This window comes from Oxyura jamaicensis, chromosome 7 (assembly GCF_011077185.1).
Source record: "Oxyura jamaicensis isolate SHBP4307 breed ruddy duck chromosome 7, BPBGC_Ojam_1.0, whole genome shotgun sequence".
Taxonomy (NCBI): domain Eukaryota; kingdom Metazoa; phylum Chordata; class Aves; order Anseriformes; family Anatidae; genus Oxyura; species Oxyura jamaicensis.
The window spans coordinates 4937667-4954024 of NC_048899.1; the positions used below are offsets into that span (position 1 = coordinate 4937667).

Consider the following 16358-nt stretch of genomic DNA (forward strand, 5'->3'; position numbering starts at 1 on the left):
GCTTTTCAAGCTTTATAGTTTTGAGAACTCAAGACTAGACCAGTTTAAGAGAAAACTTAAGCCCTGCAGTCTTAAATATACAGAAACGAGGAAGAGGAAAAGAGATGGATAAACACAGCAATAAAAGTGAAAGCAATTTGGCCACAGTCGTTCAATAAATTAGTGGTATTCAGTACATTATATTGTATTCTGGATATTTTCTTTTTGTGATATTTTCTGCATGCATACCTACTATTACATGCTATCAAGATTAGCATTAGCATATCAGTATTAACATTTTATCAGGTCTTCAGTTATGAAGAGAATAATGAACCGGTATCAAGGGAAAATACTGAAACATACCAAGGCAAATTCATCTATAATGCAGTAGAGACAGCACATTTCTGTAATACTGTTTTTATTTGCTTTGGTATGTGTTATTGCTCATTAAAGAAATTTAATGGTCTAATGTAATGATAGGTCAAAAGGATAACAGTTTTATTTAGACATAAAAGATTAAAGCAAGAATAAAAGAATAACATTTTTTTTTTGTTAGTGACTTCCAAGTGGCTATTTTTCAGTACTAACTGATTTTTTTTCTCCAATAATCTGAAATAGTTTCATAAATATCAATTGTATTTGCCTTCATATAACCATTCCATGCATCTAGTTTCAAAACCATTGAAGATGTTTTATTCTATATCACACTCATACTTGACTAATGTTTTTACACGGTATTGAATAACATGAAATCTTTTGAGATGTAGAGGGATAGCAGCCATGGGTAAAGCTCAGAGCTAAGGCTTTTAAGGTCTGTTGCCACAATGTTTCAAGACAACCTGACATTTAAGTATCTGTGGAATACTTTTTTGTGGGATATATGCAGTTACAGGGCAAACGACTATCTATAAATGAATGATTTTCCAGACAGTTTCAACATAAGTAGGCTAAAGAATTAGTGAATTGAGAGGAGTTGTTTGTGCATGCTCATAGCTTTCAACAATGCTTTTAACAAGATGCTAAAATTGTTTTCCTTGAGATATTTACTGAAGCTAATTTAGCTATTACCTAATTTAGAAGAACTCTGATTTAATCTGATTCTATGAATCTGATTCTATTTAATCTGATTCTAGGAAATTAGAGATACTTGAGAAGAGTGGTTGTGGGATTTTTTCTTTATGCAATAGTACCATTTCTGTTTGTTGAAATAGACTTTCCCACATAGATCTAAAATAAATTCATCAATTTATTGATGGACTTTCTGCTAAGTGTGAAGACAGGGATCACTTGAATTGTGAATCAGTTCACAAGAAGTGAATACGTATTTTTGTTATCTATCCCATACCAATAATATTCTTAAGGTTTTTTTCATTTTTTCATTTTTTCATTTTTTCTTTTCATTATGGATAGCAAATTTAGAAAAAGATTTAAAAAAATAGTTATTTATGATTAAAATATTACTTTCGTACTGGAGATCCACTGCATAAGACCTCATTTTATTCTGCTTTTCTTTTTCTGGCAATTAATTTGGTTACTATTTGTCCTATTATCAAAAGACTTGAACTGTAATCAGAGAAGAGTCCTTGGAAGTTAAAGCTCTGTTGGAAGAGAACTTGCTGTGCTTTTGTGTAGTAGGACTTCATATTCTTACATACACCGCAAGAGAGAAGGGGAGTGGTAGCAAGAATCACAAATTATTGATCTTTCTTCTCCCCCACCCCACGTTTTGTTCTTTATTTATTTGAATGGACCAGTCTCCAAGAGTCTGCATATACTACCAGAAAAATAAATGTTTTATTAGTACTTTGATGAATGTAAAATACATACAAACTGTCCTTCTAGTTTTAGTCACTGTTTTGATTTTGTTTTTTAATTAGTCCTTGCCAAGATGGGGGAAATGTGGTTATGTTAGTGGAAAACACTACAAAATCTTTAGGTTCTCAATTCCATTGCTATTATCAGTAATTACTAACACTATCAAGAAGCCTATGAAAATATTTGACCAGTAAGGGGGTTAAGAGTAATAAAAACTTAATATGAACTTCAGGCGTGGAAGAAACTACAGAAAAATCAAAATCTAGCATTAATGGAACTGGAGCATTCTTATGAATTATTCTGTTCCTGTAGCTTATTTTCACCAACCTTAGTCTATAAATATGCTTATCCCTCCATCCCACCACCCCTAAATTTTAGTTCATATATAGAACACAGACTCATGATTTAACAGACAGGAAATTCATTCATAAATATATTTTCTTTCTTGTATAGGGCAGGTATATAGCCCGAATCTCATGTAATGGTATTTATCATTTGGTCTTTTAAAATCCAGCTATGTTTTGTTCTATTTCACTGTGCTTCCTTTTAGATGTGTACAGGCTGGATGAAGTTCAATAAGCAATCAAGTATTTTGAGTTTATTAAAACCATTCCAACCAGTATGCAATTAATTGAAATTCTCAAGTTTATAAATAATTGGGCAAAATATCTTTATGCTACTTATTGGACTAGTAGTAGGAGATGCCCCTGAGAATTTACAATTTGATTTAATGGAAGATTAGGAAATAAAGAAATATCCCAATAGGAAATTGGTATCCAAATTTATCATATTCTCTGTAAATTCCATGTGGGTATATCGGTTTTTAATATGTTATTATTATCACTCCACAAACGTAGTTAGTGAGGTCGCTAGTATAACACTGAATTTAATTACTATAACAATACACTAGCAAAATAGAGAAGTTATATTGCTTTCATTTTGCCTAAAGGAAACCAACATGCAAAAAGTGTATGTCTTGTCACACACAACATAATCATAATCTCAGGTAATATCTCTGTGAAGTCATCCTGAGTACAATAGTAATTTACCCACTGAATTATCACTGGATTAACTATCACCTTGAAAAAGAAAGAAGGAAAGAAAAAAGAAAAAAAAAAAAAAAACTTATCTCTTTGCTGTTGTTTTAAATTAAATAATAGAAGGTTCCCATTAAACAAAAAGGGTCTTTCAATTGACCATGAATGAGTTGATGAGTCATAAAAAGATTATTTTTGTCTTCTAATTTGTCATGGAAAATTAGATGACTGCTTATTTATTTATTTATTTTTGCATACATCGTAAGTAAGGGTTTACTTTAGGTTCTATTCAAAGTGGTGCACAGTTAAGCACAAAATATACTTCTTAGCATGCAGTACTATTAAAAACAGTATGTTTGTCTTCTAAATGCTAATAGAAATCCCTTGACAAAAGGATGAATTTCAGCAACAGCTAGAGTATCTCTTGTAAACTCATAGATAGATAATAAATAATAAATAATAATAATAATAAACAATAATAAATATTAATAAATAATAATAATAATAATAAAATAGATAAAACATGTAATGCCGTCTAGGCAGAATCTGGTTTTATACAAGATAAGCAATTTTATATGAAGTTGAACATGTCATCTGTCCTAGTTTCAAATGATTCACTTCACTTAGAATACCTATCAGTAACTGATAATCATTTTCAATAATTAATTTTTCACACAAGCATTTTTTCCAACATACTGTATGTTTATATTAGTATGTTTTCCAACATACTAATTTGTACGCATTATAGTACATTTTTCTGCCTATGTCAGAACATTAGGCATTTGAAGTTATACCAGAATTATGGTACATGAAAAGTTGTTCAAAATGTGCACTCTAATGGACTATTATTCATTTTTTAATTAAAACCCTATAAAAGATACTTTTTTCATTACTATATTGACACACAACCAAAGTTATGCAAATACTCTGAAGCTGAATTGTCATCAGCTGCTCTTAAATCCAGATTATTTCAAAGGTCTTATATGAAATAAAGAAATATCTTAAATTTGCAGCCAACAGAACAGAAAGAGATGACTAAATTGCTATAGGCTATGTTGGACAATGCATAGATCACTTTTATTGTGGACTTCACTTTACTTGCACTCACCTTACACTCACCTTGACTTGCTAGGTATCTCAAGAAACAAGATGTAATAGAATACATAAAACTTTATTTTACTCATTTTAATGAGGCATTGATTTCTTGCAGAGGAAAGTCTGAGACAGTTCTTTACTGTGTATACATCCTATGTGTTCAAATGGGGTGTGTAATACTATTTAATATAGTATAATTCTGATATTCACTAGCTTGACCTTCTACAGACCACCACCTAAATAGGTTAAAAAAAAAACAATAATAAAATAAAATAAAAAAATCATATATATCAAAGATTGTGCAACCACGGTCAGTGCCTTATGTGGGGAATTTCAAGATTTCAATAAGAAAAAATAAGGATGAGTCAGCTGATGGGACTAACCCTTAGAAAGTGACCTCATTCAATCTGAGCATTACTTAATCAATTTAAGAAAAATTATAATTGAAGGAGAAAAAAAAAAAAAAAAAAAAAAACAGGAATACATTAGAGAAGCAATTGTTTATCTCCAATGCACATGCTATGAAAAAATAATTGCAATTTTATCCTTCATGTAGGTACTCTGAATATAATATAGACTAATAATGACTGAATGGCTCCCAGTAGCTCCTGCCAAATGGATTGTGCAAGAATGAAGAATACTGTGAAAATCTCAAGTTTTTTCAAAGACAGAGGACTTTTATTCCTCAAAATTGCTAATATACCATTTTTAGAATATCATTTTCATTGCTGTTTCAAAACACTATCAAAATAGAGAGTTCTATCTCTTCCATCTTGCAGGTTGTATTTATCACAAAATTAGATGGTATTGTTCCTTATAGCACATATCAAGTAATTTGATAATAACATTAATTCGAGCTTCCCACAGTAAAATGTAAGGATGGCACGAGCATTCTCTTTAACAGAGTAAATTATTGGAGTAAAAGCAGTAATATTCAAGCACGCTGAGAAGGAATATTGAAAGATATCATTTGTATCATTAGTCTAGGTCCCACAGCTTTCTTATACTTCTATTTCCCCACTAGTTTTTCTACAGATACTGACATGAAGACTCATCTTGTTACCATGAAACACTACAGCTTTTGAGCTTTGGAATAAAGTGTAGTAGTGCTTGAGTTTACTATTTTTTATCAGTTATCACCATGATATGTCTTGTTTCTAATGGAAATGGAAAACCTGCTACATTCCAGCTAAAAATGCCAGAGGCTAACATACAAAACTTTATTGTTTCTAATGTCATTTAGAGATTCACTATATAAATCTCCAGATACCCACCAGTTCTTAAGAAGCAGAAGTGAACATGTTAAGAATATGGGAATCAAACCCACAATTGGAGAAAATAAAGTGTTAGCAACTTCCTTGCTTCTACAGAGGTGATTACTAGTCTTCTCTGCATTTCTTTGTACTCTAATAAATGTATGAAAACACAGGAAAATTGCCCTCAAGCTGAACAAGAGGTGTACATTATCTGCAGAAACAGATTGGTAATGTCATTTTCAGTAAACAGTAGGTTAGTGTGAAAATACTTACTTTAGCCATGGCTAATTGAGCTGCTGTAGTGGCACTCTTGTCTCTCTCAAAGTCAGTGATTCTTTGAGGTCTCACAAATACCTCCAGGAAAAGGGAGTGAAGGCACCATGAATAAGATTATCTAAAGAAAATAAATGCATAATGATGTTAGGACTCAGATGTGTACTTTGCATGGACAAGAATAATACGGATTTTGAGGGGGTCTATTGATTGTATAGTATTTAATACTGGGACTAACAAGAACTGATAAACTTTGTCATGCTCTTCAGAGTCTGATTTATGACTGAGAGCTGTATCTTTATGTAAAATTCAGGCTTCATGAAGACTGCCATCATATACTTCATTCACATCTCTATAATAAGATTGTAAACAAATACTAGTTATGAATGTATTCCCTGTGAGGAAAATTTGTATGGAATCCATGAGGGGAGGATTACTGATTATTGCTAGGGTTGAAAGAGACTAGTAAGTACATAAAATAAATTAAGAATCCATTTTACTGCTGTGTTACTGCCACAACACTTGCTTGAATTTTACTTTTTTTCTGAGTAGTATGATTGTTTCCATCAAGATATTTGTCTTACTGCTTATGGATTGCTTTCAGTTCCCTCATCTGCAGGGACAGCTGCAGGGTCCCCAGGACAGTACATTGTCCTCTGAGCAGGGACAAGGCTGGGAGCAGAGGTCTAGGACTCAGCATGCTTTTTAGGTGTGGGGCACGATGGTGCAAGAAGTGACAACAGAAGGAACTTCTGTCCTCAGAGTCTGTCTTGCTCCTCACTCACTAAAGCAACCAAAACCAAGGCAGAAAGAAGGGACATCCCTCTCCCTGTCTTACAAGGCTGTGCACACAGCTCTGTCCTTCAAAGTACCCCTTTCCCCTCTGACAGCTACCACCCCGACACTCCACCAACTCCAAATGCCAGCTGACAGCCCTGACACTTGGGTGTGTAGCTGCATTTACATTGCACGGCTTCCCCAGTGAACCCACTGCCAGGAACACCTCCTCCCAGCCACCCCAAAACACCCCAGGCATCCCTTTATTAAACTTACTAGCCACCAATGATGATGACACTGCCTCTGCTGGGAGAATCTGCCTGGCCACCTTGATGGAAGGCTTCAGAATCTGGCACATCACTGAGGCTGGCAGTCTGGGCACATTCAAACATGCAGGAGAGGTTTCAGCCCTATTACAGGGGGCTTGATTTACACTGACTCAGTAGCATCATGCCAGGAACTCCTGGGCACAGGCTGTTTCCCAAATTACAGGGCAGCCCTGCTTCCAAAGGGCAGAAAAGGCTCTTTTGCCCTGATGCAAGTGGCATACTGCAAGACACCCCACTTCGTAATGGGGTGCTTACCCTAGCCATATGGCAAGCAGGCAGGAGGAAGTGGCAGGGCATAAAAGGCCCTGCCCTTTTATAGGGCAGGCAACAGTTCTCCATTGAGGACAAAGTGATGCTCACCCTTCTTAATGGGTTCTCCCCAGGCAAGGAAAGGAGCAACAAAACAAAGGGCCACTGTAGTGGGTTTATGTGGCAAGGTTTTGGTAGCAGGGGGCCATAGGGGTGGCTTCTGTGAGAAGGATCTAGAAGCTGCCCCATGTTTGGTAAGGGCCCCACTGCTGACCAGAACTGAGCCAATAAGTGATGTTGTTTGCGCCTCTGTGAGAGCAGATTTAAGACAGGAAAAAAAAAAAAACGCTGCGCCACACAGCAGCTGGGAGAGTGAGAGGAGTGAGGAACAGCCTTGCAGGTGCCAAGGTCAGTGAAGAAGGAGGGGGAGAGGTGCTCCAGGCGCCGGAGCAGAAGTCCCCTGCGGCCTGTGGTGAGGCCCATGGTGAAGCAGGATGTCCCCCTGCAGCCCATGGAGCACCACGGTGGAGCAGGGTTCCACGCTGCAGCCCGTGGAGGAGACCACGGTGGAGCAGGTGGACCTGCACCGGAGACTGCGGCCTGTGGAAGAGCCCTGCCAGAGCAGATTCCGGGCCGGACCTGCAGCCCGTGGAGAGGAGCCCACGCAGGAGCAGGTGAGCTGGCAGGAGCTGCTGCCCGTGGGGGCCCCAGGTTGGAGCAGTTTGCTCCCGAGGGATGGACCCTATGGTACGGACCCATATCTGGAGCAGTTCTTGAAGAGCTGCTGCCTGTGGGCAGCCCACACTGGATCAGTTCAGCAAGGACTGCATCCCATGGGAGGGACCCCACAGCACAGGGGACGAGAGTGACCGAGAAGGAGAGGCAGAGAAGAATTTCTATAGACTGACCATAACCCCCATTCCCCCGTTCCCCTGCGCCACTCAGGGGGAGGAGGTGGAAGAGGGTGGATGGGGGGGGAAGGTGCTTTTGGTTTCTTTCCTTTGTTTCTCACTTCTCTAGCTCATTAGTAATAGGCAATAAATCTTACTATCTCCCTATGCTGAGTCTGTTTTGCCCATCACAATAATTACTGCGTGTTCTCTTTGTCCTTATCTCAATCCTTGAGCCCCTTTCATCGTATTTTCTCCCTGTTCCTCTTTGAGGAGGGGGAGTGAGAGAGCAGTTGTGATGGAGCTCAGTCTCCCACCCAAGCAAAACCATCACAGCCACAAACAGGCCAAGACCCCAGCCCTCATTATAGAGTGGGTCAGCCAGCTCCAAGGCAGGCTGGCCAACGACAGGGCCAGCCATGCTCTTATGTGGCCTGGGCTTGGTTACAGGCAGGTCCCTGTGCCCCGAGTGCCATTCTCTTTTCTTCTTTTTGCTCTGCTTTTTATGAAATTTTCTTTCTGTCTCAGCCCCATATTCGTTTCTTGTGCTGTAAGAATATGAAATTAAAAAAAAAAAAAAAAAAGTCAGGAACATAAAGTTTACTTTCTCAAATTTAAGAACTGTACCTTTTGTAAGTATAATCCAAAACTCTTGTTTCCACTTGGACCAAAAAGTCTGTTCAGATTGTTTCCTTGATGATACAATTATTTTTCTAAACTCTTTCAAACAATGAGGTCCTTTGAGTCAGCTCTAATATATTTTACTTAGAACCTACGGTTAGAACTAGCAGTAGTAGTCAATGAAGCTGCTTCAACATTTCTTACTGAAATCTTCATCCTTTCTTCTGCATTTCACACCTATCTATTTAGGGTGTGAAATTAGATTAGATTCCTGCCTAAACACAGAGAAACTACCTCAGTAATTCCTGCTCAAAACATTCTGCTGTCTGCACAGTGTTACCTCAGGGATTCCCTCCCAAACTCCTCTGCTTTCCCTACTGAGGAAACTCAGGGGTTCCTTCCCAAAGCCTTCTGCTTTTCCTTCTGGACATGGGTTCATATGGTCACCTGTATCCTCCACATTCAGTTTAGGCTTTGTCAATTTTCTATCATGCAAAGGAAGAACTGTTTGCCTTTTTTTTTTTTTTTTTTTTTTTTTTTTTGCCTAGCTTAAAAAATGCTCTTTGTTTTTAACTTGGTAGTCTTCCCTTCTGGTTAATGTTGTGTTGTTGGAGGAGTGAGCAACTTACCCATAGCACAGACATATCATCAAGCTTTTGCTGTGTGGGCCAAAAAAAAAAAAAAAAAAAAAAAAAGAGTATTATACCTGTATATTTAAAGATATTTAAGTGCATTGTTTTTACTATTCCCTTATAGATTAACACCAGAGGTGCGGTCCTGCCCATCAGCCAACACATGCAGGTGGAGCAGTGTTGGTCTGAAATACTGGAGCAGTCATGGCTGATTGGCAGGTGGAAACAGTAGAAGCTGTGTGTGCCGTGCTTGGCTTTCAGGTGAGGTTGGCATAGAAATGGGATCTTCCTGAAAAAATGGGAAACACAAGGGCAAATTTAGTGCTTTTCACAATGGCTTAACTAAACTGATAAGGGTAGCAAGTAAACAAGTTTCTAAGCAATTCAGAGATGTAGTTTAAGCTGTTTTTTCACAGGAAACCAGAATTCTGTAACACTGGGGAAACGTTGTGAATGAGCTGATTACAGAAACAAAGTATCTAATACTTTGTACATTTTTAAAGCTATTTAAAAAAAGCTCTAAAAGTGGTGTGAAGGGGAATGATTTCATTAGTGGGTGTAAACAGTAGCTGCAGCACTAAAAAGTGCTCTCTAATATTGCTATTTGAATGTATTTACAGCAGAAGAGATAAGGAATGGTAAAGGTCAAACAGCTCTGCTCCCTACCCTTCTAGATATCACAGTGTGCTGAGAGTAAATTTGACGAGCAGCATCTGTTTGCCCTGTATGTAAACCGCCAAATAAATTCCTTGAAGATGAGGAAAAAATGCTCCAACTTCTACTGGCTCTGCTTTGAGCATGTAAACACCTTTATAGATTTAATGAATTAGTGGGGGAAAAGGATTAAAAAAATAGTAATAAAAATGAATATTGAAACAGTTTTAAATACACCGTCAGAAGTATTTCTGGTGTATAAATTAACTTGTGTTGGTGAGCATAGTGCTACAATAGTCAGACCTCAGTCTGTGTTAATGGCAAATGAGAGAAGGGGTGAAAAACTGAGTTATATCATCAGCTACAACTTAATACTTTACCTTATAAAACAGTTTTTCCTTATCTAGCTTTGTAAGTCTAGATGTGAATGGTAAGTACATGAAACAAAACTGTGTATGGATGTGGTTCGTTGTTAAAAGGAATTAGTAGACCCAGAGGACTTACTAGTTACAAGACAGGTAGTAAAACTGCCTGTGGAATTTTGGCAACTGTAATAAGGCTCAAGATTATTTTCTGTGGCAATAGTGGGTCCAAAGGCAGTACAAAATTCCCCTCTCTTCCAGGCTAGCCTGTGAAAGTGACAGTGTCTAAGTTTTTTCTTGTATCTTGTAGTTATTTATGATCAAAAGACTAAAAAAAAAAAAAAATCAAAGATGGAAAAACTGCTACAAGCTTTCTCCAAATGGTATGATTGGATTAGATAATGATGCTTAACAGATTTCCAGTGGATTCTGCTGGACAGTGTTATGTAAAGGACGAAGGTTGCATAGTAGCTGTTCCTTTGTCTTTCCCTATCTCTACGGGAAGGGAACAGACATCAGAAATAGTAGGTATATCTTTTTCCACTATATAATTTTAAAAACAAACAAAAAAACATACCAAAAATTAAGTATTGGCCTATTGCTTCTGACAAACAAAGGCTTTGTGGACTGATCGCTTTTTCCCTCTCTCTTTATGGAGTTGTCTTAAATTGTGACTAAAGCTTTGCAAGCTTAGGTATCATGGCTTGTTTTCTCTAAAATGGTTTCAGACTTCAAACTTTATTCTGAGACTAGTATGTTAGGTAGAATAAAATTCTCACCACATATGTCTCAATTAATAAATTCAATTTTTACACTTGGTAAAATAATTCTTTATTGAACAGAATAATTCTGTACTGAACCATGTTGGTTCTGTGGTTGGTAGAATGCTTAAACTCTTTGGAGGACTGATTTTTTTCAAATCTTCTGTCTTGAAAATCAGGCATTACTTTTCTTATAGTTTCTTTGGTTTTCCACAGCTTAAGTAGTAATATTGTAAATGCAAAATACATGTCTGTCACGTGTATCCCTTTACACATGCCATGAATAATACCATCAATCAATCTGAACTTTGGAAAAATAAAAAAAAAAAGGCATGCCATTATGCCTTATGAAGCACCACCCCACCATCAGAGACAACCTACATACCTTCCTACAGAGAACTACAGTTACTTCAAAGTAATTTCCAGTTAATTACATAAGTGGCTAGTTATATGAACACCTGGTAAGGTAGTGTATTAGCAGAGGGCAACCAGCAGCACTTAGTGCTTTTCATCTAGTGGCTATTTCAACAAATTTCTGGCAGAACTCAAGAGGATCAGTGATTATTCGCTGAGTTTAGCAGACAAAAAGGGTCAGGGTGGGCATTAAGTAGATTGCTGTCAGCTTTGCAATCAGTGAAGTGTTAATTTTTGCCTTTGCATTGCTGTAGGAAGGCATGTTTATGCTTGTTTTCAACTGCAATTAGCTATATAAAGCAAATATTCAGTGCCTTTCAAAAATGTATATAGTGGTAGATGAGGATTTGCAAAGATGAGAATTAAGTGTTAACCACAGGCAATTAAAGAACTGAAACGTGCTATGAAATAGAGAAACTGAAGGAGAAGTTGCTGTTGCAGTGGAACCAATGCAGCAAATTATTGTCACCAAATGCAAGAGTCCATTCTCTCCTTCTCCTTCCTTCCCTTGCACATCCATATGGATAGATAATCACCTCTCCTTTCCTTGAACAAACTTGTGTATTCCTTTGCTGAGCATTAGTGAATTGAGTGAGAAGGCCAAAGAAGAAGCTGAGCTGGTGTGACAGAAAGATGTGATTGATGGCTGGGAACAAAAGAAGAAAGGTAGGAGGCAGGCAGAGAGCAGGTCATCCATCTTCTGGAGATAGAGGGCATTTAGACTGAAAGATGCATCTTAGCTGTGAAATGTGACATTCCTTAAAATAAAAAATAAAAATAAAAGAAAAAAATAAAACAAACAACAAAAAAGAACCCTGTCAGGGTGCAGAAAAGGCAGGTTGTTTCACCAGGAAGTTTGTTTACAGCAGGCAGGAGCAGTTCCACTGGGTACAAAGGGTACAGTCCCACCGTGTGAGTGAGGCAAGGGCAGAGGTCCTGGGGATGGCACCCAGGGGTGGTTAAGGATCCATATACACAGGCAAGTCTGTCGTGATAAGGCAGGTCTGAGATCAAGCTGGGGAGTGGGCAAGACAGGGTTGGTGTTAGGTCTAGAGAGAGTAACCAGGGTCAGGCACAGCCCAGGGATCACAAGGCAAATTCTGTAATGACGGGGTGGGTTTTAGGTCAAGGCAAGTCAGTCTGTGGGCCAGGGTCTGGAGCAATGGCTGGACACAGGCATGGCTGTAACACTGCTGCAGTGCTGGTTTCCCAGCACCAGTATCTAGTTGGTCCTAAGAAGCTTTGAAACCTTGTCAACAGAGCTGTGACCTTGATTTTGGTTTTCACCATGTGAGATAGGCAAGAGCTAAAGTCTAGATTCTGACCTATAGCATATATATATGCATATACTGTATAGCATACAGTAGGAATATTTTTTTTTCAATTCTCTTCCATGCCAAGCAGCTTCAGGGGACATTGAAAAAGAAGGTAGTGAATGAAGTATTGTATCTGAGCTGTCTTGCAGTGAGAACTTGACAAATTAGAGCACTAGTTCTTCTATAATTGGAAAAACAGTAGGAGATTAAATAAATTTCCACTTCAGTGCTGATGACTCAAATCTGGTAGTTATTTTCTTGTTTCTCCTCAACTGCTCAGATGAATAGCTATATATGCTCCAGATGTTTTCTTTTTCCTCCCTATATACGTAGAAAAATGCAAAAAAGGGACTCCCTGTCAAAGATAAGCAGGATACATAGAATGGGACGAATGAGGAGCAGTTAGTCATATGAGGTGTGATATTTGAAAGGGGAGTCAAGTCAGAAAAAGGGTGATTTATAGACAGTTAAGTAAGACAGTTACAAGGTTAACTTAGCTTCCTCTGAGTCCCTGAAGATGTGTTTTTGAACCCTGGGAGGTACATAGCTCTGGCAGATTACTGGAAACATACTAATGTGTGGTGTTTGTCTTGGCCACTTAAATAGATCATGAAACCAAATAGGTTTTTGGGTAGATATTATACTAAAACAGGGCCAATTTTTGCATTAGACTTGGGGCATATTTGGAACATGTAGCTGTCAAGTTAGAGTTGTCTTATATGTCAAAATGATAAGATGCATTATTGAACCACATTTCCAACCTATATAAATGAACATTGATTTTCATTAATTTCTGTCCTAATAAAGGAGCCAGACACATTTATGCTGAAGTTGGTCACATTTTCATACAGCTGTCTTATGGACAGCCAAATCTGCCTTTTTTCTACACTGTTAAAATATGCTATTTAAATATACCTAAAATTACAGGGAGAAAAGGTGGCAATATGAGAAATATGACCTAAATTTAGGTTGATGTAAGTAGAGATAAAGGTGCACAAACTGCAGTAATTTTTCCTAGCTCTTGAGGGGTTCTCACCATTCAATTGCAAAATTGCTGCATTCTACAGCTCTCCAGAAACTGTACATACAGAGCTCTATACCCTATGCAAGTAGTGTATAACAATACCAACCACTGTGTAGTGTACAGGATAATGTATTAAACCTCTAAAATGAGAAACCTGGAAAGTTACTGAACGTAAAATGAAATGGTCATTATGAAGTCTTTAGTATATCTGAAATAGATACACAGAAATTCAATAAATGCAAATACTTCTTTTATGGAAATGTTTAATGTGTATGTGCAAAATATCTCATCTTGTAGATGAGATTTATGTGAACAAATGGTGAGTCATTCACTGGAATATTTCTCCCATGTCAGTCATAGTAATATTCCAAATTGTAGAGCTTTTTGAGTCATTGAGGCTTGGAATTGACTTTCAGGTTTTGGTTTTGTTCTGATTTTAGTGAAAATATTCAGTTGTGAGCTTTATATATAAAATAGGTCATTACAGATTTCTACTGTTCTGATGCATCCACTGTCTGCATGTGGAATGATAGATCCGTTCCACAGCATACATTAGTAATGCTTGTGTACAGCCTGAGTTTAGGTCCTGTCCCAAGAACTTCAGTTCATCACAATGTTGCCAAATAATGCTTCTCTATTTAATCTAATGATACATTCATGGTACCTTTGACACTCCCTGTATAATCAAACTGAGGCATAATTAAGAACAATTATATATGTTAACTAACAAATGTCTGATTAGTGCTACCTACTCTGTATTGTAAGAACAACAGTGCACCTACAACTGTTTTTGCTACAAGGAAGTCCATATTTTTGCAGCTTTAAGCTGTGTAAGTTTTAGGCTTGCCTCTGGCTTTATAGAAGTTTTTCTAGGTTCGAATAGTTGTTGGTCAGCTTTACCACTTTTCTCTTGTTTTTCTCAAGCGCTTGTCTCAGCTGCTACCAATTTGTAATCTTTTTGCCACTGAAATTTGACACCATGTTCAGGGAAACATTAGGGAACACATTTGTGTAGGGAGAAAGGAACAAGTTATCATTAGTTTATATTACCTTTAAGCCTTGCATCTCCTGCTGTGGATATGCTAAAAAAGCCAAGGAAGGAACTTGCTCTGTGTGTGCTATGGGAAGAAATCCCACAACAGGAGTCTTGCAGTTCACTTAATGTGAGGAAACTCCATTCTCAGGGGAAGAAGAGAATATTCAATATTCCCTCTAATACAAAAATGATTTATAAAGAGAAGTGGGTGAATATAACTGATAATTTGCCAAAGGAAGTGGCTGATTTGTTCATCCTATGCAGGTCTTCAGTTGTGCAGTATAATGGCCTTTCCAAATTTAATAATACTTGCTTATGTTTTCGTTTGAAAATCAGGCCTGGAGGTTGTCGTCTCACGTTTATAGCAAGAGGCCGCATTGGCTCTGAAGCCATGGCCTCGTCTCTCTGGAATTCCCATTTCATTTTAAACCTGTCTTAATATGCTGCCTTGCTACATCTTCATCGTGTTACATTTTATTTAAACTTTCATGCTAGATGTAAGGAGGAGATTAACATCTAGGATTTGGTGGTGGAGTGGAAAAAGAAACCATGGTTTATTTTTTTTTTTTGTCAAAAGGACTTGCTGAGTGAAAGATTGGTATACACCCTGGAGAAAAACTCCAGTGCAAAGTCTTCCTTTTTGTATGAATTCTACACTTTTCTGCAAGTAACTAAATTTATCAATTGAACGTAAGTAAAAAAAAATACAAAATTCCTCTTATTTTAAGAAGCACAGATATCAGTCATTCTTTCTTGCTCTTTTCTTCTTAACTGAGTGCAAAATGTAGTTTTTCGCATTTTTTGCCCTGGGTTTTTGATGCACTGGTGGAGGGTAAGTATGCAAGTTGTGGTTTGTTGCAGGAGGAGGTGAGGGCAGCTTGGTGTTCTGAGTGCTTTGACTTTGGTTCTGTGCCTACTTTTCAAATGTGAGGATTCAAGGACCCAGGGTTCCCTTCCCCTTTACATCTTATGTTGTATTTTCATGATACATGTAAAACTTTGTTCATGAGTATGCACATAGTATATATATAATAAATCCACTAACATTATAAACATTTTATTATTTACAAATTCTTGTTAACAAAATGTTCCCTACTTAAATTAACAACATTCCTAGCACTGTTAATAGAAGGTGTTAATTTTCTTCCTCTAACTTGTTTTCTTGTTGCATAGAGCTTGGATATTAAGTATAAAGTGTTAGCATTACAGGAAATGGCTCAAACCATGACTTTTACCTTGAAGTATGTTCATAACTGTGAACACTTCAGAATTGCTTTCTAGAGACAATAGCTGGTGTGGAAATATGTGTTGTTTTTTGTTTGTTTGTTTGTTTTTGTTTTTGTTTGTTTTTTAAACCAGAAAGTAAGGACTCATCTGCTGTTGATTATCATGCTACCACATGTTAATTATGCCTGGAAAAGATTTTGTTCTTTTCCATTATATATTTGCAGAAAAGCTAGTTAGTCCTGCTTCATTTCAGTGAACTGGGCTGATGTCCCAGACAGCTATTTTTAGTAGCTGCATCATCATAGTTTACACCAAATGGTGAAATTTATAATTATCAGGATGAAATGTGGAACCTGAAAAGGAAGGTCTTGGGGAGACATGTCTGTGTTCACTTTGTTCTGTTCTTACGCCATATTCATGACAGCTAGGTTTTTCAGTTTATTTATTTGTTTGTTTATTTTGTTATTGAGGTCTTATAACAATTAAAAAATAAGCTGATATTTTGCACCTTAAGTTGTGGAAACAGGGCTATAAGACACGGCCATGTAAGAAAATTAACTGTAGTACGTGCCTGAGAAGAACACCAAAACTGAACTTGAATTTGAATTCTG

General features: G+C 37.2%; 1 long non-coding RNA gene across 2 annotated transcripts in view; it reads left to right on the plus strand.

Moving 5' to 3' along the window:
• Window positions 1-9210, plus strand: part of LOC118170082 — a 155693-nt gene extending 146483 nt beyond the window's left edge. For both annotated transcript variants that reach the window (XR_004752482.1, XR_004752481.1), the window contains one exon: window positions 9078-9210. This is a non-coding gene — a long non-coding RNA (uncharacterized LOC118170082). The remainder of the gene's footprint in view (window positions 1-9077) is intronic.
• Window positions 9211-16358: the final 7148 nt, after the last annotated feature.